Here is a 25,394-nt window from a genome sequence, read left to right on the forward strand (position 1 = left end):
TTTTAAATCAAAGTTTATCATAGTTTTTAATTAACTAACCCAAAACAGCCCGCGGTGTTACTACGACGGCGTAAATCCAGTTTTACGGTGTTTTTCGTGTTTCCAGGTTTTAAATCATTAAGTTAGCATATCATATAGATATAGAACATGTTTTTAGTTAATTTTAAAAGTCAAGTTAGAAGGATTAACTTTTGTTTGCGAACAAGTTTAGAATTAACTAAACTATGTTCTAGTGATTACGAGTTTAAACCTTCGAATAAGATAGTTTTATATATATGAATCGAATGATGTTATGAACATCATTACTACCTCAAGTTTAGTAGGTAAACCTACTGGAAGTGACAATAAATGATCTAGCTTCAAAGGATCTTGGATGGCTTGAAAGTTCTTGAAGTAGGATCATGACACAAAAACATGTTCAAGTAAGATTTTTACTCGAATTAAGATAGTTTATAGTTATAGAAATTGAATCAAAGTTTGAATATGATTATTACCTTGTATTAGAATGATAACCTACTGTAAGAAACAAAGATTTCTTGAGGTTGGATGATCACCTTACAAGATTGGAAGTGAGCTAGCAAACTTGAAAGTATTCTTGATTTTATGTAACTAGAACTTGTAGAATTTATGAAGAACACTTAGAACTGGAAGATAGAACTTGAGAGAGATCAATTAGATGAAGAAAACTGAAGAATGAAAGTGTTTGTAGGTGTTTTTGGTCGTTGGTGTATGGATTAGATATAAAGGATATGTAATTTTGTTTTCATGTAAATAAGTCATGAATGATTACTCATATTTTTGTAATTTTATGAGATATTTCATGCTAGTTGCCAAATGATGGTTCCCACATGTGTTAGGTGACTCACATGGGCTGCTAAGAGCTGATCATTGGAGTGTATATACCAATAGTACATACATCTAAAAGCTGTGTATTGTACGAGTACGAATACGGGTGCATACGAGTAGAATTGTTGATGAAACTGAACGAGGATGTAATTGTAAGCATTTTTGTTAAGTAGAAGTATTTTGATAAGTGTATTGAAGTCTTTCAAAAGTGTATAAATACATATTAAAACACTACATGTATATACATTTTAACTGAGTCGTTAAGTCATCGTTAGTCGTTACATGTAAGTGTTGTTTTGAAACCTTTAGGTTAACGATCTTGTTAAATGTTGCTAACCCAATGTTTATAATATCAAATGAGATTTTAAATTATTATATTATCATGATATTATCATGTATGAATATCTCTTAATATGATATATATACATTAAATGTCTTTACAACGATAATCGTTACATATATGTCTCGTTTAAAAATCATTAAGTTAGTAGTCTTGTTTTTACATATGTAGTTCATTGTTAATATACTTAATGATATGTTTACTTATCATAGTATAATGTTAACTATATATATATATATATCCATATATATGTCATCATATAGTTTTTTTTACAAGTTTTAACGTTCGTGAATCACCGGTCAACTTGGGTGGTCAATTGTCTATATGAAACATATTTCAATTAATCAAGTCTTAACAAGTTTGATTGCTTAACATGTTGGAAACATTTAATCATGTAAATATCAATCTCAATTAATATATATAAACATGGAAAATTTCGGGTCACTACAGTACCTACCCGTTAAATAAATTTCGTCCCGAAATTTTAAGCTGTTGAAGGTGTTGACGAATCTTCTGGAAATAGATGCGGGTATTTCTTCTTCATCTGATCTTCACGCTCCCAGGTGAACTCGGGTCCTCTACGAGCATTCCATCGAACCTTAACAATTGGTATCTTGTTTTGCTTAAGTCTTTTAACCTCACGATCCATTATTTCGACGGGTTCTTCGATGAATTGGAGTTTTTCGTTGATTTGGATTTCATCTAACGGAATAGTGAGATCTTCTTTAGCAAAATATTTCTTCAAATTCGAGACGTGGAAAGTGTTATGTACAGCCGCGAGTTGTTGAGGTAACTCAAGTCGGTAAGCTACTGGTCCGACACGATCAATAATCTTGAATGGTCCAATATACCTTGGATTTAATTTCCCTCGTTTACCAAATCGAACAACGCCTTTCCAAGGTGCAACTTTAAGCATGACCATCTCTCCAATTTCAAATTCTATATCTTTTCTTTTAATGTCAGCGTAGCTCTTTTGTCGACTTTGGGCGGTTTTCAACCGTTGTTGAATTTGGATGATCTTCTCGGTAGTTTCTTGTATAATATCTGGACCCGTAATCTGTCTATCCCCCACTTCACTCCAACAAATCGGAGACCTGCACTTTCTACCATAAAGTGCTTCAAACGGTGCCATCTCAATGCTTGAATGGTAGCTGTTGTTGTAGGAAAATTCTGCTAACGGTAGATGTCGATCCCAACTGTTTCCGAAATCAATAACACATGCTCGTAGCATGTCTTCAAGCGTTTGTATCGTCCTTTCGCTCTGCCCATCAGTTTGTGGATGATAAGCAGTACTCATGTCTAGACGAGTTCCTAATGCTTGCTGTAATGTCTGCCAGAATCTTGAAATAAATCTGCCATCCCTATCAGAGATAATAGAGATTGGTATTCCATGTCTGGAGACGACTTCCTTCAAATACAGTCGTGCTAACTTCTCCATCTTGTCATCTTCTCTTATTGGCAGGAAGTGTGCTGATTTGGTGAGACGATCAACTATTACCCAAATAGTATCAAAACCACTTGCAGTCCTTGGCAATTTAGTGATGAAATCCATGGTAATGTTTTCCCATTTCCATTCTGGGATTTCGGGTTGTTGAAGTAGACCTGATGGTTTCTGATGCTCAGCTTTGACCTTAGAACACGTCAAACATTCTCCTACGTATTTAGCAACATCGGCTTTCATACCCGGCCACCAAAAATGTTTCTTGAGATCCTTGTACATCTTCCCCGTTCCAGGATGTATTGAGTATCTGGTTTTATGAGCTTCTCTAAGTACCATTTCTCTCATATCTCCAAATTTTGGTACCCAAATCCTTTCAGCCCTATACCGGGTTCCGTCTTCCCGAATATTAAGATGCTTCTCCGATCCTTTGGGTATTTCATCCTTTAAATTTCCCTCTTTTAAAACTCCTTGTTGTGCCTCCTTTATTTGAGTAGTAATGTTATTATGAATCATTATATTCATAGATTTTACTCGAATGGGTTCTCTGTCCTTCCTGCTCAAGGCATCGGCCACATTTGCCTTCCCCGGGTGGTAACGAATCTCAAAGTCATAATCATTCAATAATTCAATCCACCTACGCTGCCTCATATTCAGTTGTTTCTGATTAAATATGTGTTGAAGACTTTTGTGGTCGGTATATATAATACTTTTGACCCCATATAAGTAGTGCCTCCAAGTCTTTAATGCAAAAACAACCGCGCCTAATTCCAAATCATGCGTCGTATAATTTTGTTCTTGAATCTTCAATTGTCTAGACGCATAAGCAATCACCTTCGTTCGTTGCATTAATACACAATCGAGACCTTGCTTTGATGCATCACAATAAATCACAAAATCATCATTCCCTTCAGGCAATGACAATATAGGTGCCGTAGTTAGCTTTTTCTTCAATAACTGAAACGCTTTCTCTTGTTCATCCTTCCATTCAAATTTCTTCCCTTTATGCGTTAATGCAGTCAAGGGTTTTGCTATTCTGGAAAAGTCTTGGATGAACCTTCTGTAGTAACCAGCTAGTCCTAAAAACTGGCGTACGTGTTTCGGAGTTTTCGGGGTTTCCCACTTTTCAACAGTTTCTATCTTTGCCGGATCCACCTTAATACCTTCTTTGTTCACTATGTGACCGAGGAATTGAACTTCTTCCAACCAAAATGCACACTTTGAAAACTTAGCGTACAATTCTTCCTTCCTCAATACTTCTAACACCTTTCTCAAATGTTCACCGTGTTCTTGGTCATTCTTTGAATAAATAAGTATGTCATCAATGAAAACAATGAAAAACTTGTCAAGGTATGGTCCATACACTCGGTTCATAAGGTCCATGAACATAGCTGGTGCATTAGTTAAACCAAATGGCATGACCATAAACTCGTAATGACCGTAACGTGTTCTGAAAGCAGTCTTTGGAATATCATCTTCTTTCACCCGCATTTGATGATACCCGGAACGTAAGTCAATCTTTGAATAAACAGACGAGCCTTGTAGTTGATCAAATAAGTCGTCGATTCTCGGTAGTGGGTAGCGGTTCTTGATGGTAAGTTTGTTCAACTCCCGGTAGTCGATACACAACCTGAATGTACCATCTTTCTTCTTGACAAACAAAACAGGAGCTCCCCACGGTGATGTGCTTGGTCGAATGAAACCATGCTCTAAAAGTTCTTGTAATTGGCTTTGCAGTTCTTTCATCTCGCTGGGTGCGAGTCTGTAAGGAGCATGAGCTATTGGTGCAGCTCCTGGTACAAGATCTATTTGAAATTCAACGGATCGATGTGGGGGTAATCCCGGTAATTCTTTTGGAAATACATCGGGAAATTCTTTTGCAATGGGAACATCATTGATGCTCTTTTCTTCAGTTTGTACTTTCTCGACGTGTGCTAGAACAGCATAGCAACCTTTTCTTATTAGTTTTTGTGCCTTCAAATTACTAATAAGATGTAGCTTCGTGTTGCCCTTTTCTCCGTACACCATTAAGGGTTTTCCTTTTTCTCGTATAATGCGAATTGCATTTTTGTAACAAACGATCTCTGCTTTCACTTCTTTCAACCAGTCCATACCGATTATCACATCAAAACTCCCTAACTCTACTGGTATCAAATCAATCTTAAATGTTTCGCTAACCAGTTTAATTTCTCGATTCCGACATATATTATCTGCTGAAATTAATTTACCATTTGCTAATTCGAGTAAAAATTTACTATCTAAAGGTGTCAATGGACAACTTAATTTAGAACAAAAATCTCTACTCAAATAACTTCTATCTGCACCCGAATCAAATAAAACGTAAGCAGATTTATTGTCAATAAGAAACGTACCCGTAACAAGCTCCGGGTCTTCCTGTGCCTCTGCCGCATTAATATTGAAAACTCTTCTGCAGCCTTGTCCATTCGTGTTCTCCTGGTTCGGGCAATTTCTAATAATGTGGCCCGGTTTTCCACATTTATAACAAACTACATTGGCATAACTTGCTCCGACACTACTTGCTCCACCATTACTCATTCCGACACTATTTGTTCCTTTCGTTCTATTAACCCCTGGTCCGTAGACCTCACACTTTGCCGCGCTATGACCATTTCTTTTACACTTGTTGCAAAATTTTGTGCAAAACCCCGAGTGATACTTTTCACACCTTTGGCATAGCTGCTTCTGATTGTTGTTGTTGTTGCGGTTATTATTTTTGTTGGGATGATTGTTGTAGTTGTTGTTGTTGTTGTTGTTGTTGTTGTTGTTGTTGTTGGGTCATTTGTTGTAGTTGCGATTGATGTTGCGATTGTTCGGATAATTGTTGCGATTATTGTTGTAATTGCTGTTGTTGTTGTATTGGTGATTCTTATCACTGTTTTCCTCCCACTTTCTTTAGACTTGCTTCACATTGGCCTCTTCAACAGTCTGTTCTTTAATTCTTTCTTCAATCTGGTTCACTAGTTTGTGAGCCATTCTACATGCCTGTTGTATGGAGGCGGGCTCGTGTGAACTTATATCTTCTTGGATTCTTTCCGGTAATCCTTTCACAAACGCGTCGATCTTCTCTTCCTCATCTTTGAACGCTCCCGGACACAATAGGCACAATCCTGTGAATCGTCTTTCGTACGTGGTAATATCAAATCCTTGGGTTCGTAACCCTCTAAGTTCTGTCTTGAGCTTATTGACCTCGGTTCTGGGACGGTACTTCTCGTTCATTAAGTGCTTGAATGCTGACCACGGTAGTGCGTAAGCATCATCTTGTCCCACTTGCTCTAGATAGGTATTCCACCATGTTAACGCAGAACCTGTGAAGGTATGTGTAGCGTACTTCACTTTGTCCTCTTCAGTACACTTACTTATGGCAAACACCGATTCGACCTTCTCGGTCCACCGTTTCAATCCGATCGGTCCTTCGGTTCCATCAAATTCCAAAGGTTTGCAGGCAGTAAATTCTTTGTAGGTGCATCCTACACGATTTCCTGTACTGCTAGATCCAAGGTTATTGTTGGTATGTAGCGCAGCCTGTACTGCGGCTATGTTTGAAGCTAGAAAAGTACGGAATTCCTCTTCATTCATATTCACGGTATGTCGAGTAGTCGGTGCCATTTCCTTCAAAATAGTCAAATGGAACAAGTTAATCATACAGAATATTAAGAGTAGTTAATAGTATTTCGTAGCATAATATGAACTCATTTATAAAAGCTTTTTCTTCATATTAGCGTTTTATAAGTTTAAATTCGGGTAGTACCTACCCGTTAAGTTCATACTTAGTAGCTAATATACAATTCAACTACTACAATTCTATATGAAAAACTGATTATAATAATATTTCGCGTTCAAACTTTTACACAATATTTTACAAACTTACAATACCGCTTATTTTACATATAGCATGAAATATAGCACACAATAAATTTTATACAAGATGGTTGTGAAGATAATTCTAGCTAGTACACAAGTCGTTCAGCAAAGGCAATAAAGACACGTAATTCATACGTCCAGAAACAAGTCATGCATTCTGGTTTTACTAGGATTACTTCCCATCCTTGGTCTTGTGGAACATAACCGTTATGGCCGTTGATAAGACAGCGTGTTGTAACGTCGTCAAAGGGACGAGGGTTACGTAATGTCCAACAGTCCCGTAACAATCTAAAAACCTCATTTCTTACCCCAATTACCGACTCCGTCACTTGTGGGAAAGTTTTGTTTAATAGTTGTAGCCCGATGTTCTTGTTCTCACTTTGGTGAGAAGCGAACATTACTAATCCGTAAGCATAACATGCTTCTTTATGTTGCATGTTAGCCGCTTTTTCTAAATCACGAAGTCCAATATTCGGATATATTGAGTCAAAATAATTTCTTAACCCATTGCGTAAAATAGCATTTGGGTTCCCCGCAATATATGCGTCAAAGTAAACACATCGTAATTTATGGATTTCCCAATGTGATATCCCCCATCTTTCGAACGAAAGCCTTTTATAAACCAAGGCATTCTTGGAACGTTCTTCGAATGTCTTACAAACTGATCTCGCCTTAAATAGTTGTGTCGAAGAATTCTGACCGACTCTAGACAAGATTTCATCAATCATGTCTCCGGGTAGGTCTCTTAAAATATTGGGTTGTTTATCCATTTTGTGTTTTTATACTGTAAAATAGACAAGAGTTAGATTCATAAAAAAAAAATACTTATTAATACAAGCAATTTTTACATATATCATAAAGCATAAGCACACTATATTACATATATTACACCACACGAATACAACTATCTTATTCCGACTCGCTTGTTTCTTCTTCTTCTTCTTCAGTTTTGGTTCGTTTTGCCAAGTTTCTAGGGATATATGATGTTCCCCTAATACGAGCCGTCGTTATCCACATTGGTTTAGAAAAACCTGGTGGTTTAGAGGTTCCCGGGTCATTGTTACAACTTAAAGACTTCGGGGGTTGACGATACATATAAAGTTCATCGGGGTTGGAATTAGATTTCTCTATTTTTATGCCCTTTCCCTTATTATTTTCTTTTGCCTTTTTAAATTCAGTTGGGGTAATTTCTATAACATCATCGGAATTCTCGTCGGAATCCGATTCATCGGAGAATTGGTAATCCTCCCAATATTTTGCTTCCTTGGCGGAAACACCATTGACCATAATTAACCTTGGTCGGTTGGTTGAGGATTTTCTTTTACTTAACCGTTTTATTATTTCCCCCACCGGTTCTATTTCTTCATCCGGTTCCGATTCTTCTTCCGGTTCCGACTCTTCTTCCGGTTCCTCTTCGGGAACTTGTGAATCAGTCCACGAATCATTCCAATTTACATTTGACTCTTCATTATTATTAGGTGAGTCAATGGGACTTGTTCTAGAGGTAGACATCTATCACATAATATCAAACGCGTTAAGAGATTAATATATCACATAATATTCACATGTTAAAAATATATAGTTTCCAACAAAATTTGTTAAGCAATCATTTTTCAAGTAAACACGGTCGAAGTCCAGACTCACTAATACATCCTAACAAACTCGATAAGACACACTAATGCAAAATTCTGGTTCTCTAAGACCAACGCTCGGATACCAACTGAAATGTCCCGTTCTTATTGATTAAAAACGTTCCATATTAATTGATTTCGTTGCGAGGTTTTGACCTCTATATGAGACGTTTTTCAAAGACTGCATTCATTTTAAAACAAACCATAACCTTTATTTCATCAATAAAGGTTTAAAAAGCTTTACGTAGATTATCAAATTATGATAATCTAAAATATCCTGTTTACACACGACCATTACATAATGGTTTACAATACAAATATGTTACAACAAAATAAGTTTCTTGAATGCAGTTTTTACACAATATCATACAAGCATGGACTCCAAATCTCGTCCTTATTTAAGTATGCGATAGCGGAAGCTCTTAATAATCACCTGAGAATAAACATGCTTAAAACGTCAACAAAAATGTTGGTGAGTTATAGGTTTAACCTATATATATCAAATCATAATAATAGACCACAAGATTTCATATTTCAATACACATCCCATACATAGAGATAAAAATCATTCATATGGTGAACACCTGGTAACCGACATTAACAAGATGCATATATAAGAATATCCCCATCATTCCGGGACACCCTTCGGATATGATATAAATTTCGAAGTACTAAAGCATCCGGTACTTTGGATGGGGCTTGTTGGGCCCGATAGATCTATCTTTAGGATTCGCGTCAATTAGGGTGTCTGTTCCCTAATTCTTAGATTACCAGACTTAATAAAAAGGGGCATATTCGATTTCGATAATTCAACCATAGAATGTAGTTTCACGTACTTGTGTCTATTTTGTAAATCATTTATAAAACCTGCATGTATTCTCATCCCAAAAATATTAGATTTTAAAAGTGGGACTATAACTCACTTTCACTGATTTTTACTTCGTCGGGAAGTAATACTTGGCCACTGGTTGATTCACGAACCTATAACAATATATACATATATATCAAAGTATGTTCAAAATATATTTACAACACTTTTAATATATTTTGATGTTTTAAGTTTATTAAGTCAGCTGTCCTCGTTAGTAACCTACAACTAGTTGTCCACAGTTAGATATACAGAAATAAACCGATAAATATTATCTTGAATCAATCCACGACCCAGTATATACGTATCTCAGTATTGATCACAACTCAAACTATACATATTTTGGAATCAACCTCAACCCTGTATAGCTAACTCCAACATTCACATATAGAGTGTCTATGGTTGTTCCGAAATATATATAGATGTGTCGACATGATAGGTCGAAACATTGTATACGTGTCTATGGTATCTCAAGATTACATAATATACAATACAAGTTGATTAAGTTATGGTTGGAATACATTTGTTACCAATTTTCACGTAGCTAAAATGAGAAAAATTATCCAATCTTGTTTTACCCATAACTTCTTCATTTTAAATCCGTTTTGAGTGAATCAAATTGCTATGGTTTCATATTGAACTCTATTTTATGAATCTAAACAGAAAAAGTATAGGTTTATAGTCAGAAAAATAAGTTACAAGTCATTTTTGTAAAAGTAGTCATTTCAGTCGAAAGAACGACGTCTAGATGACCATTTTAGAAAACATACTTCCACTTTGAGTTTAACCATAATTTTTGGATATAGTTTCATGTTCATAATAAAAATCATTTTCTCAGAATAACAACTTTTAAATCAAAGTTTATCATAGTTTTTAATTAACTAACCCAAAACAGCCCGCGGTGTTACTACGACGGCGTAAATCCAGTTTTACAGTGTTTTTCGTGTTTCCAGGTTTTAAATCATTAAGTTAGAATATCATATAGATATAGAACATGTTTTTAGTTAATTTTAAAAGTCAAGTTAGAAGGATTAACTTTTGTTTGCGAACAAGTTTAGAATTAACTAAACTATGTTCTAGTGATTACGAGTTTAAACCTTCGAATAAGATAGTTTTATATATATGAATCGAATGATGTTATGAACATCATTACTACCTCAAGTTTAGTAGGTAAACCTACTGGAAGTGACAAGAAATGATCTAGCTTCAAAGGATCTTGGATGGCTTGAAAGTTCTTGAAGTAGGATCATGACACAAAAACATGTTCAAGTAAGATTTTTACTCGAATTAAGATAGTTTATAGTTATAGAAATTGAATCAAAGTTTGAATATGATTATTACCTTGTATTAGAATGATAACCTACTGTAATAAAAAAAGATTTCTTGAGGTTGGATGATCACCTTACAAGATTGGAAGTGAGCTAGCAAACTTGAAAGTATTCTTGATTTTATGTAACTAGAACTTGTAGAATTTATGAAGAACACTTAGAACTTGAAGATAGAACTTGAGAGAGATCAATTAGATGAAGAAAACTGAAGAATGAAAGTGTTTGTAGGTGTTTTTGGTCGTTGGTGTATGGATTAGATATAAAGGATATGTAATTTTGTTTTCATGTAAATAAGTCATGAATGATTACTCATATTTTTGTAATTTTATGAGATATTTCATGCTAGTTGCCAAATGATGGTTCCCACATGTGTTAGGTGACTCACATGGGCTGCTAAGAGCTGATCATTGGAGTGTATATACCAATAGTACATACATCTAAAAGCTGTGTATTGTACGAGTACGAATACGGGTGCATACGAGTAGAATTGTTGATGAAACTGAACGAGGATGTAATTGTAAGCATTTTTGTTAAGTAGAAGTATTTTGATAAGTGTATTGAAGTCTTTCAAAAGTGTATAAATACATATTAAAACACTACATGTATATACATTTTAACTGAGTCGTTAAGTCATCGTTAGTCGTTACATGTAAGTGTTGTTTTGAAACCTTTAGGTTAACGATCTTGTTAAATGTTGTTAACCCAATGTTTATAATATCAAATGAGATTTTAAATTATTATATTATCATGATATTATCATATATGAATATCTCTTAATATGATATATATACATTAAATGTCTTTACAACGATAATCGTTACATATATGTCTCGTTTAAAAATCATTAAGTTAGTAGTCTTGTTTTTACATATGTAGTTCATTGTTAATATACTTAATGATATGTTTACTTATCATAGTATCATGTTAACTATATATATATATATATATATATATATATATATATATATATATATATATATATATATATATATATATATATATATATATATCCATATATATGTCATCATATAGTTTTTTTTACAAGTTTTAACGTTCGTGAATCACCGGTCAACTTGGGTGGTCAATTGTCTATATGAAACATATTTCAATTAATCAAGTCTTAACAAGTTTGATTGCTTAACATGTTGGAAATATTTAATCATGTAAATATCAATCTCAATTAATATATATAAACATGGAAAAGTTCGGGTCACTACATTCACCCCCTTGTTCCAACCGCCAATCATCCCGGAATAGTAGAAGAAGTCAACGAGCTTCGCGCTCGAGTGGTGGCACTGGAGAATACGGTGCGATATCTACAAGCATCAGCTGCACCATCAGCATAACCAGTACCATCAGCATCACAACCAACAGCATCAGCTTCATCAACAACAACATCCGCATCCCACGCCTCAACATCACACTCAGTACCTCAAACATCAGCGTTATACGCCCATAGATACCAAGGAATATTAGTAATAATGAGCTAATATGTATTGACTCATTCTTCGTGAAGAATTATATATGTATACCTTATATATATATATATATGATTTGGAACAATAATAAATCTTGTCGTACTAAGCAATTACGTGTGAATCTCAACTAGTATGTACTACTTGGTTAATTCATATCACTAATATGCTATGATGTATACCCTTCGTTAATGACTTAACAATTGTTAATCACTGCTTCAACACAATAAACTCCATTTCATAATAAATCAAGTGTAACGATGAATATATTGATTCATAACTTCATTAGCGAAATATTTCGTGACAATTATGAAATCTCTAAGGTTTTGTAGATTATTTACTCTCGTTCCAAACTGCAAATCAGATGAGTTTAATATATATTAACTCATTAAATCCATGATTATATGTGAAGAATACATATATGAACGTATATCTTCATAAAGATTGTAAATTCTATTGTACAAACTGTTAATTGTGAAAATATTTTAATGGGTAGGTAATACCTGAGAAATATTTACATCTCACATTAATACACTGTACATTCTTCAATTTCAATTCATAAATCATTAATTATACGCACTACCTTCACAATGATACACAATCATCTTCATATAAAATCAATTACACATTCTGAAATTAACATATCAGAATTCAAGTAAAGCTTTAGCAGGTGTTATCTTCCTAAAGATTACTACATTCATGAATTATATTCATTCGTATTCTGCATTGAATTATCACATCAAACCACCGAAATTATCATTCATCACTTTTAAAATCAATAACGCCTATTCGTTAACCATTAGATCCGTTGAAGAATTACAATCAGTGTTTAATCATCTAAAAATAAAATTTCTTGAAACCATCTCGGATTGATAACCAATGATTCAGATATGGTAGCATTAAATGCAGAGGAAACAAAAGAATTTTCCTCATCATTGGATCTTAGAAATTCTAAGATATCACCATATCTTTCGTTATAAATATCCTCTATATTTCTGAAGATATCTTTATAACGATTCTTGTCTGCAATTAATTATCTCTTTGCGATAACTTTATCACATCATAAAGGAAACTGTTTTAGTTTCTATATTCAAGTTTAAATTATAAATGTTTTGAAGAAGTGTTGGGAATTGAAGCATGAGTTAGTATAATATAATGACGTCAGGCCAAGGTGATTATATTACAGTAAGTCATGCTAAATTTTTAATGGAAGATGATGATTCATAGACTTTATAATCATCATTTACCATGTTACACGACTCTTACATTGTATTTAACCTCTAAACATATCAAGAAAATATTTTTCTTGATGATTCGGTCTTTTCCAGATATTCTGATAATTTGACAAATCAAATCGTGCTATTACCTTTCCTTCTGCTTTGAATATTATGATCATTCGAAACTTCATACCTACAAATTCTGGACCATTACTCGCTTTACTTAAGAGTCGAGAGGAGAATAAAAAGGAAAAGAGCTCCGACATATAAGGGAAAATATAAAGCCCGATAACAGCACGGAAATTACAAACCATGTATATCAATGCGTAGTATAATAGAAGTAAACAGACTCCTCTGGTGGGAGTTGGAAAAGAAGGAAGATTGTGGCGATAACCAATATAAGGTCAAGAACAAGAACTGGATTGAGCATATTAACAAATCTTTTGGAAATATGAATTGAGAAAAGAAAGTATAGAAGTGGTGAAGATAATGAAAAGGAAGAAGCTAATTTATAGCAAAATTCCAGACACGGCAATCGAGGCAATTCACCGCATTTAATTAAAGAAAATCCTAATTTCCGTAATTACCGGAGAATCAAATCTTATAAGGATTATGAAGATTTATTTAAAATCCTTGAACTTCGGAAATCAACTTTAACCATATCAAAAGTTAAGGCAAATATTTAATTTCCTCATTTCAATCTTTTACGATAGCTTCGTTTATACTCTTCCTATAATCGAATCGTTTTATCCACATTATTCAAAGGTTATAAAACTCTATTTTTCAACTCATATTCATCATTACAATATCCATGTTGTAAACAATGACGATCTCTATCAAATTTCATGACCGTGATTTTCACGAACTCCTCTCTATTTTGACTACCCTAATATTGTGGCATAAACGCTCAAGGTTTAAATAAGCTCACTATTATTTATAATACATTTCATGTGTATTGAAATGCTTTTATAGCGTCATTATCTCTTTCTGATAAAACCTAATCAATGACACTCTTGTTAAATCCTTTAGATAACCTCCGCATTAATAATAAAATGCACTTCGTAAAATTTATGAATCATAAGATTTAAAATGCTCGGAACAAAACAATATTCTATCCGTTGGATTTCGCGCAAGGCCCCGAGTATACCTGAAAACCAAATAAAACGAAAATATCCTCACCTGTTTACAAACAACGCTGATGGATGGCAACAACTAAAATTTCGGGACGAAATTTCTATTAACAGGGGGATACTGTGACAACCCGGAAATTTCTGAGTTGATTTAAATAAAAAACTTTATATGATTTCATTAAATTTCGACTGTTTCTGACGATTCACGAACAATTATTTGTAAATAATTACGCATTAATTTGATATATTAATATTATTATTATTAATATCCTTTTTAAATAAGATATCAACAATTAATATCTTTATTATCAGTATTGTTATTATGAGCAAAAAAAATATATTGACAAATATTCTTGGAAAAGTAGTAAATCAATTTGTTTATTTTAAAAAAAAATATGTAAAAAAATCCTTAAAATAAATGATTTTTTAATAAAATAAATAAATAAATTACTTTTTAATTAAAAATTATAATGGAAAACTACTTTTATTATTTTATTTTGTGCATTATCCCATGACCTAACATTTAATACTTTTGAATTTTAAAATCCCATTAAAAATTAAAATATTTCTTTTTCTTTTAATTATTTTATTCTTTTTACCTAATTTTTTCAAGTATAAATACCCCTCATTTCTCATTCAAACTCACACCAAAATTTCTCTCATTCTCTCTTTGAAGAATTACTACTAGTAAGTATTCTTTTCTTACTTTTTACTTTTTACTTTTTACTATTTACTTCGGTTTATTATTTTTTACCGAAACATGTAAATAATGTTATAAATTATATGCAATTAAAATTAAAATAAATAACATGTTATAATTAGTAATATATGTTACTAAAAATTATAAAAGTATTTTTATAAATTAATATATAGGAGTTACAATTAAAATCGAATTAATGAATATATATGTATATACGCACCTAACGTGAAGGTTATAATTAAAGATAGCGTACAAAGACTACAAACATCACCGCTACTTGTGGCCTAGGGTGATCCTTGTTACCATTATGGGATGCTTGTGGATCTCGAATGCCAAGACTTAGATTCTGGTCAAGAGATCCTGGGCCGCTCGGTAACAATAGATCATTCGAGTGACTTGCATGTTAGTGACGAAGTTTGGGCGAGATTGTACAACATCTTTGTTAAGAATTATAACCCGAATATTCTTAAACTAGAAGCTTACTATAAGTGGAAGTTTTTCATAAATAGTAGGTTTCCAAAAATAGAAACTTTTGAGAAATAGGAACTTTTCTCGAAAACCGTCACTGTCAATATAGTTGCTATATTAATAAACATACTTTATGTCGAGTTAGACATTAACTAATCAAATGTTATACCTCAAGGTTGATATCCAGATCACTTACTTGCTTTACTTTCCTTCTTGCGTAGAATACTTCAACTGCTATTTAATGTGAGTTTCATATGATCCCTTTTACTCTTTACATTTTTGGGCTGAGAATACATGCGCTACTTTTATAACTGTTTTTATGAAATGAATACAAATACTAAAACTGATTTTTCATGAGTTTCATATGATCCCTTTTACTCTTTACATTTTTGGGCTGAGAATACATGCGCTACTTTTATAATTGTTTTTATGAAATGAATACAAATACTAAAACTGATTTTTCGTGAGTTTTCATATGCTCCCTTTTACTCTTTACATTTTTGGGCTGAGAATACATGCGCTACTTTTATAACTGTTTTTATGAAATGAATAGAAATACTAAAACTGATTTTTTGTGAGTTCATCTGCTCCCTTTTTATATATTTTTGGGCTGAGAATACATGCGCAACTTTTATAACTGTTTTACACGTATCAACTATTAAACTGTGATATGTTGGGCTATGACCAGCAAGTCCCCAACCAACAAGTATAAATGATAACTTGTACGGGGCAATCTTGAAAGTCTAGTCTAAATATCAGTAACAACTATTAAACTATGCTATACCTGGTTATGTCCGACTAAGTCCCTACAGTGATATTTTTAATTGCTGCGGCATTCTTAATTATTGGGGATAGGCCTATCGGGAGTAACGTCCCCGATACATTTGACTAAGTCTTTGTATTACTTGATAATGAAATTAAAACAACAAGAACAGAACAACTTGTCACGGGGCAAATAACGTTTAGTCTAAATATCACGCACTGGCATAATTTTTTGATCCTGCGGGAGATCAACTTGACTGGATCTTGCGAGATCTACTTTACAAACTAAATCTTGTGGTCTAACACTATTACTGAAATCATTATTTATGACAAACCTATGAACTCACTCAACCTCGTGTTGACTTTTTAAGCATGTTTATTCTCAGGTACTTAAATATTGCTTCCGCTGTATATCTACTGCTTTGATGATGATTGCTTGCTATGCTTGGAGTCTTCATTACATATCATATCAAGTAAAGACATATTTATCTTCCGCTGCAAAACTCAACAAAACGTCTCATGTAGAGTCGTTCTCGTTTATACAACTGTGATTTGATATAATTAGTCACAAATACCCCAGGCCCTATTTGGGGGTGTGAAACTGCTGTCCAGAAAATTAGGTGCAAATAAAAGGGTTTTGAGCTTGGTTAATTAGCTAGTTAAGTGCCTAAATCTTAACTAACTTAAAGGGTGGTGTTGGTGCATCAAAGGATTGGGCTTTACACACTTGTTCATCATCTTCATCATCACTTATTAACCTCCTAACTTGGAGAAGGTATAACCTCTAAACTACTTCTATTTTGCAAGCATATTTCATGACTTGATGTCTAATTGGAATTCAAATAAATTGGTCACATATATACACTTGTTTTCTTAATAAATCATGCTTCCGCTTGCTATAAATCTTACTAAATTGGTATAGTGATTATGTTAACATTAAGAACATGTTGTTATATTGAATTCCAACAATGGTATCTAGAGCTGAAGTTGTTGAAATATGCTTCTAGATGTTTGATTAAACCCGCTATATTTGCAATCTACTAACATGCATGAAAGTAGATTGCAAAAATTAATGGATTTGGGTGGGTAGGAGGTTTAGGCTGAAATGTTTAGGGTTCCAAAATGGGTTTTGGGCTCTTGCAATTCGGTCATATTTGGTTGCATGTTCAAGTTCACAATCATAGCCTTGACCTTGTGTTCGGTTGAATGTTTGGTTAATTTAATTCATTTGGTATGTAATATTAATTCATTCAATTAGTTTGTAATATTTGTTCATTTGGTTATGTAATTTATTTTATATTTGGCATGTAAAATAGATTAGGTTGTATTTCATTTTTTAGAGAAAAATGTATTAGGATATATTTTGTAAAAAAAATGATGAAGATGATGAAGACTTGAAGAACACAAGGAGAAGCATTTGGATGCAAGATTAAGTGGGAGATTTCAAATCTCCTACTTTGTGTTATAACCCTTTACCGGTGGCATTTATTTTCGGCTAAACAAATGTCTACCAAATTGGCTTGATTGTGAACATGTTTGATTTGCATGCGTGGTTGTTTTGTATGATTGTGGATTGTATGTTTGTATGCTACAAGTTAATCACACAAATTAACAACAAGAAAAATGACAATTTAATTGGTTAAATTAGACATTATTAACTACATGTAAAACGACAATTTAAATGGTTAAATTGAAATGGCATAAGGACATTAATAAATGGTTATTAAGAACACTAAAAGCATCACACATATAAAATGGTTTATATCAAGTAATTGGCTTAATTACAAGACTTGAAAATGGATTTCAAATGAACCATACACTAAATGCATGTTGGTGTATGGCATAAAAGTTTTCTCAAACTAGAATTAATGAAAACTTAAAATCCCTTAACAAACAAGGCAAACAAGTTAAACGCCATCCTTTTGTGTGACACTTAAAAATATTAGGGAACTCATAATGGGATAAAGGTCACCTAATTGTTATGAGCAAATTAATATGATTAAGATGAATTTCGCATGCTTGTGGGATAAAGGTCACCTAACCACTTGTATGTTAAATTTACACGTTTACACAAGTAGGACGACTTGATTTGGGAATCATGAACTTAGGGTCACCGAAGCACGAGGAACAAATATGCGTTGATGGAATTAATATGCCATGCAAAAGGATTGCATGATTCCATAACATAGAAGTTGCAAAAGGATTGCAATTATCATATAATGACTACCTAGCTAAATCAAATGACGGGATAAAGGTCACCTAACTGAAATTTGGTTTACCGTTGGATTCTAAAATTTAATAAATATCAATTGGATTTAAAGGGTATTGATTGTTAAATTAAAATTAATACTTAAACAACTTTGTTAAATTTTGTAGATGGCAGCCAATAACAACAACATTCCAAACGAACCCATAAACTTTAACAACCTATCATTGAGGTCAATCCTCGAAAAGGAAAAACTCAACCATACGAACTTCATGGATTGGTTTCGCAATCTAAGAATTGTCCTCAAACTAGAGGATAGGGCGTATGTGTTGGAAGACCCCATTCCCGATCAACCGGACGAGGATGATACGGAAGGCATGGCTTATTGGGAGAAATATTGCACCGATTCGTTGCAAGTTTCTTACCTCATGCTTGGGACTATGATACCAGAACTCCAAAAGGATTTCGATCATCATAGTGCATATGACATGATCACACAATCGAAGGAGATGTTCCTTCAACAAGCTCGTGTCGAGCGCTTTGAAACGGTCTGAGCGCTTTATGCATGTCGGATGGATGACACCCAATCCGTTTCATCTTATGTCCTTAAGATTAAAAGCCTGATTGATCGAGCAAACTGTCTAAATTGCAACGTGTCTAATGAATTAGCCACGGACCTTATCCTTAACTCATTGTCAAAGAGGTTTGACACATTCGTGTTAAATTATAACATGAATGGTTGGGATAAAAGCACTGGCGAATTACATGCCATGATTAAGATGGCCAAAGCGAGCATGGGTAAAAGGGCTTCACCCATGTTTATGATCAATGAAGGCGGGTCCAAAAACAATAACACTTCTAACCCAAAGGCGGCTAAGAGGAAAGGACCCGCCTACCAAGGCAAGGGCAAGGGAAAAGGGAAAGTGGTTACCCCAACCAATAATAACAAGAAGTAAAAGGTTGCTGGTAAAGCTAACCCCAAGGAAGATCCGTGCTTCGGTTGCGGTGAAATGGGTCACTGGAAATGAAACTGCCCAGTCTACCTTAAGGAGTTAAAGGAAAAGAGGGATGCAGGGCAAACCTCAGGTAATGTATATATGGTATACATTGAGCTTAGTATTACTTCTTCTAATACATGGGTATTAGACACAGGATGTGGAACTCATATTTGCAATTCTTTGCAGGGGTTCAAAAGAAGTAATCAAAATGCGGGAACAACAAGTCTCTTCATGGGAAATGGAGCAAGGGTGCAAGTGAAAGCTCATAGAGACTTTGTTTTAAAGCTTCCAAGTGGCTTGGAGCTTATTTTGAAAAATGTTTTGTATGCACCCGATTTATCACGAAACATTATTTTTGTATCCCGTTTGAAACAATGTGGTTTTAATCTTAATTTCATTAATGATGATATCCATGTTTCTTTAGATAATGTGTTCTATTTTAAGGCTTCGCCTTCAAATGGTATTTATGAATTGGTTCATGATGACACATCATACAATAGCTCAATATACCATGCAAACACCAAGAAGCTCAAAAGGGATTTGAGTGATTCCTACTTATGGCATTGTCGCCTTGGTCACATAAACAAGAGTCGAATGCATACACTTCAAAAGAATGGCCTTTTGAAATCAAATGAACTAGACTCGTTTGATGTATGTGAATCTTGTTTACAAGGCAAAATGACTAAAGCACCTTTCAAAGGGACCTATGAAAGGGCAAAAGACTTATTTGGATTAATACATTCGGATATATGTGGACCCTTTAAGCCCATGACTAGGAAAGGTGAAAGATACTTCGTCACTTTCATTGATGACTTCAGTCATTTCGGATATGTCTATTTGTTAAGGCATAAAGACGAAACTTTTGAAGCATTCAAGGAATATCAAAACGAAGTACAGAATCAACTCAATAAGACAATCAAGGTACTTCGTACCGATAGAGGAGGTGAATACCTAAGCGATACTTTCCAAGATCATCTTAAAGGTTGTGGGATTATCTCGCAACTCACTCCTCCTGGAACACCCTAACTTAATGGAGTTTCTGAAAGGAGGAACCGAACCCTAATGGATATGGTTCGATCTATGATGGCGAGAAGCTCGTTACCTCTATCATTTTGGGGTTATTATCTATGCTCCGCGGCTCGTATTCTAAATATGGCCCCAACCAAGAAAGTGGAACGAACACCTCATGAGATGTGGTTTAGAAAACCTCCATCTCTATCATACTTAAAGGTATGGGGATGTGAAGCTTATCCTAAGCGTTACGTCCCTAATAAGTTGAATGCTCGATCCACGAAGTGTATTACACACTTGAGGCTTCAAGTTAGAAGCTTATTTACCATCATCTTCTTCATCATTTCAGCGGTCCAATTTAGCTTTTATTATTCATTAAGGTGCTGTCCAATTCAGCCTTTTATTCTTCATTAAGGAGGTATTAACTTCTTCCTTTATTGTTATATGTAAGTATAATTCCAAGACTTGATATTACATGGAATTCAATTAAAATGGTTTAACATATACACTTGTTTATAAATGAAATAATGCTTCCGCTTGCCTAAATACTCATAAATTGGTTTTGTGATTATATAAACACTATGATCTTGTTGTTATGTTGAATTCCATCAATGGTATCTAGAGCCGAAGTCTTGAAATATGCTTCGAGATGGTTTTTGAACTCACCATAACTTTGGATTTTATGTACATGCATGAAAATAGAATGCAAAAATTATTGGTTTTGGGTGGGTTAAGGTCTAGGCCGAATTATTGGGGGATCCAAAATAGGTTTTGGTTTGCCATTTGGTTCATATTTTGCTCATACGTTTGAAATGTCCCGTTCTTATTGATTAAAAACGTTCCATATTAATTGATTTCGTTGCGAGGTTTTGACCTCTATATGAGACGTTTTTCAAAGACTGCATTCATTTTTAAACAAACCATAACCTTTATTTCATCAATAAAGGTTTAAAAAGCTTTACGTAGATTATCAAATAATGATAATCTAAAATATCCTGTTTACACACGACCATTACATAATGGTTTACAATACAAATATGTTACAACAAAATAAGTTTCTTGAATGCAGTTTTTACACAATATCATACAAGCATGGACTCCAAATCTTGTCCTTATTTAAGTATGCGACAGCGGAAGCTCTTAATAATCACCTGAGAATAAACATGCTTAAAACGTCAACAAAAATGTTGGTGAGTTATAGGTTTAACCTATATATATCAAATCGTAACAATAGACCACAAGATTTCATATTTCAATACACATCGCATACATAGAGATAAAAATCATTCATATGGTGAACACCTGGTAACCGACAATAACAAGATGCATATATAAGAATAGCCCCATCATTCCGGGACACCCTTCGGATATGATATAAATTTCGAAGTACTAAAGCATCCGGTACTTTGGATGGGGTTTGTTAGGCCCAATAGATCTATCTTTAGGATTCGCGTCAATTAGGGTGTCTGTTCCCTAATTCTTAGATTACCAGACTTAATAAAAAGGGGCATATTCGATTTCGATAATTCAACCATAGAATGTAGTTTCACGTACTTGTGTCTATTTTGTAAATCATTTATAAAACCTGCATGTATTCTCATCCCAAAAATATTAGATTTTAAAAGTGGGACTATAACTCACTTTCACAGATTTTTACTTCGTCGGGAAGTAAGACTTGGCCACTGGTTGATTCACGAACCTATAACAATATATACATATATATCAAAGTATGTTCAAAATATATTTACAACACTTTTAATATATTTTGATGTTTTAAGTTTATTAAGTCAGCTGTCCTCGTTAGTAACCTACAACTAGTTGTCCACAGTTAGATGTACAGAAATAAATCGATAAATATTATCTTGAATCAATCCACGACCCAGTGTATACGTATCTCAGTATTGATCACAACTCAAACTATATATATTTTGGAATCAACCTCAACCCTGTATAGCTAACTCCAACATTCACATATAGAGTGTCTATGGTTGTTCCGAAATATATATAGATGTGTCGACATGATAGGTCGAAACATTGTATACGTGTCTATGGTATCTCAAGATTACATAATATATAATACAAGTTGATTAAGTTATGGTTGGAATAGATTTGTTACCAATTTTCACGTAGCTAAAATGAGAAAAATTATCCAATCTTGTTTTACCCATAACTTCTTCATTTTAAATCCGTTTTGAGTGAATCAAATTGCTATGGTTTCATATTGAACTCTATTTTATGAATCTAAACAAAAAAAGTATAGGTTTCTAGTCGGAAAAATAAGTTACAAGTCGTTTTTGTAAAGGTAGTCATTTCAGTCGAAAGAACGACGTCTAGATGACCATTTTAGAAAACATACTTCCACTTTGAGTTTAACCATAATTTTTGGATATAGTTTCATGTTCATAATAAAAATCATTTTCTCAGAATAACAACTTTTAAATCAAAGTTTATCATAGTTTTTAATTAACTAACCCAAAACAGCCCGCGGTGTTACTACGACGGCGTAAATCCGGTTTTACGGTGTTTTTCGTGTTTCCAGGTTTTAAATCATTAAGTTAGCATATCATATAGATATAGAACATGTGTTTAGTTGATTTTAAAAGTCAAGTTAGAAGGATTAACTTTTGTTTGCGAACAAGTTTAGAATTAACTAAACTATGTTCTAGTGATTACAAGTTTAAACCTTCAAATAAGATAGCTTTATATGTATGAATCGAATGATGTTATGAACATCATTACTACCTTAAGTTCCTTGGATGAACCTACTGGAAAAGAGAAAAATGGATCTAGCTTCAATGGATCCTTGGATGGCTCAAAGTTCTTGAAGCAAAATCATGACACGAAAACAAGTTCAAGTAAGATCATCACTTGAAATAAGATTGTTATAGTTATAGAAATTGAACCAAAGTTTGAATATGATTATTACCTTGTATTAGAATGATAACCTACTGTAAGAAACAAAGATTTCTTGAGGTTGGATGATCACCTTACAAGATTGGAAGTGAGCTAGCAAACTTGAAAGTATTCTTGATTTTATGAAACTAGAACTTTTGGAATTTATGAAGAACACTTAGAACTTGAAGATAGAACTTGAGAGAGATCAATTAGATGAAGAAAATTGAAGAATGAAAGTGTTTGTAGGTGTTTTTGGTCGTTGGTGTATGGATTAGATATAAAGGATATGTAATTTTGTTTTCATGTAAATAAGTCATGAATGATTACTCATATTTTTGTAATTTTATGAGATATTTCATGCTAGTTGCCAAATGATGGTTCCCACATGTGTTAGGTGACTCACATGGGCTGCTAAGAGCTGATAATTGGAGTGTATATACCAATAGTACATACATCTAAAAGCTGTGTATTGTACGAGTACGAATACGGGTGCATACGAGTAGAATTGTTGATGAAACTGAACGAGAATGTAATTTTAAGCATTTTTGTTAAGTAGAAGTATTTTGATAAGTGTATTTAAGTCTTTCAAAAGTGTATAAATACATATTAAAACACTACATGTATATACATTTTAACTGAGTCGTTAAGTCATCGTTAGTCGTTACATGTAAGTGTTGTTTTGAAACCTTTAGGTTAACGATCTTGTTAAATGTTGTTAACCCAATGTTTATAATAACAAAAGAGATTTTAAATTATTATATTATCATGATATTATGATGTACGAATATCTCTTAATATGATATATATACATTAAATGTCGTTACAACGATAAACGTTACATATATGTCTCGTTTCAAAATCATTAAGTTAGTAGTCTTGTTTTTACATATGTAGTTCATTGTTAATATAATTAATGATATGTTTACTTATCATAATATCATGTTAACTATATATATAACCATATATATGTCATCATATAGTTTTTTTACAAGTTTTAACGTTCGTGAATCACCGGTCAACTTGGGTGGTCAATTGTCTATATGAAACCTATTTCAATTAATCAAGTCTTAACAAGTTTGATTGCTTAACATGTTGGAAACATTTAATCATGTAAACATCAATCTCAATTAATATATATAAACATGGAAAAGTTCGGGTCACTACAGTACCTACCCGTTAAATAAATTTCGTCCCGAAATTTTAAGCTGTTGAAGGTGTTGACGAATCTTCTGGAAATAGATGCGGGTATTTCTTCTTCATCTGATCTTCACGCTCCCAGGTGAACTCGGGTCCTCTACAAGCATTCCATCGAACCTTAACAATTGGTATCTTGTTTTGCTTAAGTCTTTTAACCTCACGATCCATTATTTCGACGGGTTCTTCGATGAATTGGAGTTTTTCGTTGATTTGGATTTCATCTAACGGAATAGTGAGATCTTCTTTAGCAAAACATTTCTTCAAATTCGAGACGTGGAAAGTGTTATGTACAGCCGCGAGTTGTTGAGGTAACTCAAGTCGGTAAGCTACTGGTCCGACACGATCAATAATCTTGAATGGTCCAATATACCTTGGATTTAATTTCCCTCGTTTACCAAATCGAACAACGCCTTTCCAAGGTGAAACTTTAAGCATGACCATCTCTCCAATTTCAAATTCTATATCTTTTCTTTTAATGTCAGCGTAGCTCTTTTGTCGACTTTGGGCGGTTTTCAACCGTTGTTGAATTTGGATGATCTTCTCGGTAGTTTCTTGTATAATCTCCGGACCCGTAATCTGTCTATCCCCCACCTCACTCCAACAAATCGGAGACCTGCACTTTCTACCATAAAGTGCTTCAAACGGCGCCATCTCAATGCTTGAATGGTAGCTGTTGTTGTAGGAAAATTCTGCTAACGGTAGATGTCGATCCCAACTGTTTCCGAAATCAATAACACATGCTCGTAGCATGTCTTCAAGTGTTTGTATCGTCCTTTCGCTCTGCCCATCAGTTTGTGGATGATAGGCAGTACTCATGTCTAGACGAGTTCCTAATGCTTGTTGTAATGTCTGCCAGAATCTTGAAATAAATCTGCCATCCCTATCAGAGATAATAGAGATTGGTATTCCATGTCTGGAGACGACTTCCTTCAAATACAGTCGTGCTAACTTCTCCATCTTGTCATCTTCTCTTATTGGTAGGAAGTGTGCTGATTTGGTGAG

Source organism: Rutidosis leptorrhynchoides, chromosome 1, assembly GCF_046630445.1.
Source record: "Rutidosis leptorrhynchoides isolate AG116_Rl617_1_P2 chromosome 1, CSIRO_AGI_Rlap_v1, whole genome shotgun sequence".
NCBI classification, from domain to species: domain Eukaryota; kingdom Viridiplantae; phylum Streptophyta; class Magnoliopsida; order Asterales; family Asteraceae; genus Rutidosis; species Rutidosis leptorrhynchoides.